The following is a 4757-nucleotide window of genomic DNA, read 5'->3' as shown; positions in this document are numbered from 1 at the left end:
TCCTGAATAGGCCAGAAGCTACTTTCCTGGGATGGGCATGGGTGTGGAGGCCTCATTACCACATTGATGGCTGGGGCTCCTGGAAGAGCCTGGCATAGGGCCCTTGTGTAAGGTGCTGTTTCTCCAGTAGGAACTATCTGCTACCCCACATTACTGTGAAGACAGAGGGGCTTCACAGCTTTGAACCTGAGTCTCCCTGAGTATAGACCCCAAGCTCTCTGCCCCAAGACTACCCCTACCCCTCTACCTGTGACTACCATACTGAACGCTATGTGCCAGGTGACCTCAGCTATTTCCAGCCCCGTTTCATTGTCTAACTACTACATATTGTCCCCTCTTTACAGGTGATGAAAATGAGGCACAGAGAGGTTAAAATATACCCTAGATCTCACAGGCCCAGCCACCCCCCCCCACACACACCCTAGTCCACCCCAACACACTTCCTCTCTAGCTCTTGTGACAAGCCAACTCCTAGGCATCCTTCAGGGTCTAACTTTTAGGTCCTCAGTGAAGCTTCCCTGCCTCCAGGCCAGTCAACACCAGAGCACCCCAGGGTCTCCTTGAAAGCGCCCCCTACAGAAATCAGTGATTGTGCAGTTGTGTGTGTAAACTCCAAGGGTTTTGCCCTCCAGCTGCACTTTGTGAAGGGGGCTTTCCTGGTGGCTCAGATGCTAAAGAATCCGCTTGCAATGCAGGATACCTGGGTTCTATCCCTGGGGTTGGGAAGATCCCCTGCAGAAGGGAATGGCCACCCACTCCAGTATCTTTGCCTAGAGAATTCCATAGACAGAGGAGCCTGGCAGGCTATAGTTCCTGGGGTCACAAAGAGTCGAACACAACAGAGCGACTAACACACACTTTTTGCCCCTTGTGACTCCGACAGCACCATGCAGCTCCTCTGCTCTCTGGGAAGAGTGGTGCCTCTGTTCTGCCCCAGGTACCAGCCTGCCCCTGGTGTTGCGGGTCCCTCTGGCCATCTCACAGTTTATTGTGATCCACCCAGTCAAAGGCTTTGGCATAGTCAATAAAACAGAAATACATGCTTTTCTGGAACTCTCTTGCTTTTTCCATGATCCAGCGGATGTTGGCAATTTGATCTCTGGTTCCTCTGCCTTTTCTAAAACCAGCTTGAACATCAGGAAGTTCACGGTTCACATATTGCTGAAGCCTGGCTTGGAGAATTTTGAGCATTACTTTACTAGTGTGTGAGATGAGTGCAATTGTGCGGTAGTTTGAGCATTCTTTGGCATTGCCTTTCTTTGGGATTGGAATGAAAACGGACCTTTTCCAGTCCTGTGGCCACTGCTGAGTCTTCCAAATTTGCTGGCATATTGAGTGCAGCACTTTCACAGCATCATCTTTCAGGATTTGGAATGGCTCACCTGGAATTCCATCACCTCCACTAGCTTTGTTCGTAGTGATGCTTTCTAAGGCCCACTTGACTTCACATTCCAGGATGTCTGGCTCTAGGTCAGTGATCACACCATCGTGATTATCTGGGTCGTGAAGATCTTTTTTGTACAGTTCTTCTGTGTATTCTTGCCATCTCTTCTTAATATCTTCTGCTTCTGTTAGGTCCATACCATTTCTGTCCTTTATCGAGCTCATCTTTGCATGAAATGTTCCGTTGGTATCTCTGATTTTCTTGAAGAGATCCCTAGTCTTTCCCATTCTGTTGTTTTCCTCTATTTCTTTGCATTGATCGCTGAAGAAGGCTTTCTTATCTCTTCTTGCTGTTCTTTGGAACTCTGCATTCAGATGTTTATATCTTTCCTTTTCTCCTTTGCTTTTCACTTCTCTTCTTTTCACAGCTATTTGTAAGGCTTCCCCAGACAGCCATTTTGCTTTTTTGCATTTCTTTTCTATGGGAATGGTCTTGATCCCTGTCTCCTGTACAATGTCACGAACCTCAGTCCATAGTTCATCAGGCACTCTATCTATCAGATCTAGTCCCTTAAATCTATTTCTCACTTTCACTGTATAATCATAAGGGATTTGATTTAGGTCATACCTGAATGGTCTAGTGGTTTTCCCTACTTTCTTCAATTTCAGTCTGAATTTGGCAATAAGGAGTTCATGGTCTGAGCCACAGTCAGCTCCTGGTCTTGTTTTTGCTGACTGTATAGAGCTTCTCCATCTTTGGCTGCAAAGAATATAATCAATCTGATTTTGGTGTTGACCATCTGGTGATATCCATGTATAGAGTCTTCTCTTGTGTTGTTGGAAGAGGGTGTTTGTTATGACCAGTGCATTTTCTTGGCAAAACTCTATTAGTCTTTGCCTGTTACTCCAGGTGTTTCTTGACTTCCTACTTTTGCATTCCAGTCCCCTATAATGAAAAGGACATCTTTTTTGGGTGTTAGTTCTAAAAGGTCTTGTATGCAGATCAAATTTGTATGCAGGTCAGGAAGCAACAGTTAGAACTGGACATGGAACAACAGATTGGTTCCAAATAGGAAAAGGAGTTCATCAAGGCTGTATATTGTCACCCTGTTTATTTAACTTATATGCAGAGTACATTATGAGAAATGCTGGACTGGGAGGAACACAAGCTGGAATCAAAATTGCTGGGAGAAATATCAATAACCTCAGATATGCAGATGACACCACCCTTATGGAAGAAAGTGAAGAGGAACTCAAAAGCCTCTTGATGAAAGTGAAAGTGGAGAGTGAAAAAGTGGGCTTAAAGCTTAACATTCAGAAAACTAAGATCATGGCATCCGGTCCCACCACTTCATGGGAAATAGATGGGGAAACAGTGGAAACAGTGTCAGACTTTATTTTTCTGGGCTCCAAAATCACTACAGATGGTGACTGCAGCCATGAAATTAAAAGACACTTACTCCTTGGAAGGAAAGTTATGACCAACCTAGATAGCATATTCAAAAGCAAAGACATTGCTTTGCCAACAAAGGTCCGTCTAGTCAAGGCTATGGTTTTTCCTGTGGTCATGTATGGATGTGAGAGTTGGACTGTGAAGAAGGCTGAGCACTGAAGAATTGATGCTTTTAAACTGTGGTGTTGGAGAAGACTCTTGTGAGTCCCTTGGACTGCAAGGAGATGCAACCAGTCTCTGAAAGAGATCAGCCCTGGGATTTCTTTGGAAGGAATGATGCTAAAGCTGAAACTCCAGTACTTTGACCACCTCATGCGAAGAGTTGACTCATTGGAAAAGACTCTGATGCTGGGAGGGATTGGGGGCAGGAGGAGAAGGGGACGACAGAGGATGAGATGGCTGGATGGCATCACTGACTCGATGGACGTGAGTCTGAGTGAACTCCGGGAGTTGGTGATGGACAGGGAGGCCTGGCGTGCTGTGATTCATGGGGTCGCAAAGAGTCGGACACGACTGAGCGACTGATCTTATCTCTGATCTGGCCATCTAATTATGACCCCTCCTGCCCTGTCTGCTGGGCCCACACTGCCACCCAGTGGCAGTGCCTCTCCTAGTTTCACGTGCCACATCTCCATGGATTCTTTCTTCTAGAAAAAACCCTCCCCTGCACCCTAGAGATTCTAGTTGCAGGATCCCTCTGCCCTTCCCCACCCAGAACAGTCACAAGGTGGGTCATGAGAACACACAGCAGTGCCTTCCTCAAGTCGAACTCGTTTGATCTCTAAACTTTCCTGTGTGCAGCCTCTCCTCTCCCAAAAGAACAGTCCACATGCTGTGTGTGTGTGTTGGGGCAGAGGGGGTTCACCTGCCCCCCCCCACAACCGCCCCGCAGGCACTCACTGGGCCCCATGGTCATGGTGAGTTATTTGAAAACCTCTCGGCCCCCATCCCCTTGGACATACATTTTTCACGGAGGGTTGTGTGGCACAGTTTGCCACCTTGTATTGACCTGCTGGGCTTCCCTGGTGGCTTAGAGGTAAAAAAATCTGCCTGCCAATGCAGGAGATGTGGGTTCAATTCCTGAGTCGGGAAGATCCCCTGGAGAAGGAAATAACAACCCACTCCAGTATTCTTGCCTGGGAAATTCCATGGACAGAGGAGCCTGGCAGGCTACCGTCTATGGAGTCGCAGAGAGTCGGACACAACTTAGCAACTAAAACAACAGCCCACCTGCCCCAACCCAGCTGTCCCAAATACTGAATCCTCCCATCAATGTGCAGGTGGCAGATGCTTGCTGGAATGTGAGCAGCGAGGGGAACTATGCATCCTGGCTCCCCGAGTCAGTTGCAAAACACGTCTATGATGAACCCATGTGGAGACTGTGTGTGCTGTGTACCCATTGGCTTTGGCGTGGACACTGTGAAACGAGAGGCATTGCCATCGCCTACTTTTTAAATTTCTGTATGGTTCAATTTTATTGTAACAAGCAAGTTTGCTTATGCAATTAAAATTTAATAGAGATTAATTTAAAAATACAAAAGTGTTAAAACAATTGTAATCTAACTCTAGTTTTTAGAAAATAAGAGAGTCCAGAGACCACAGCATGCAGAGATGCCCTTGGCTACAACAAGCAGCCAGCCTCCACCCTCAGCTCTCTGTTGTTGTTCAGTCGCTAAACTGTATCCATCTCTTTGCTACCCCCAATGGACTGCAGCACCCAAGGCTTATCTGTCCTTCCTATCTCCCTGAGTTTGCTCAGATTCATGTCCATTGAGTTGGTGATACTATCTAATCAACTCATCTTCTGCAACTCTCTTCTCCTTTTGCCTTCAATCTTTCCCAGCATCAGGGTCTTTCCCAATGAGTTGGCTCTTGGCATCACGTGGCCAAAGTATTGCAATTTCAGCATCAGCCCTTCCAA

Source organism: Bubalus kerabau, chromosome 20 (assembly GCF_029407905.1).
Source record: "Bubalus kerabau isolate K-KA32 ecotype Philippines breed swamp buffalo chromosome 20, PCC_UOA_SB_1v2, whole genome shotgun sequence".
NCBI classification, from domain to species: domain Eukaryota; kingdom Metazoa; phylum Chordata; class Mammalia; order Artiodactyla; family Bovidae; genus Bubalus; species Bubalus kerabau.
The sequence above is the reverse complement of the archived record's forward strand: the minus strand, read 5'-3'. Positions refer to the sequence as shown.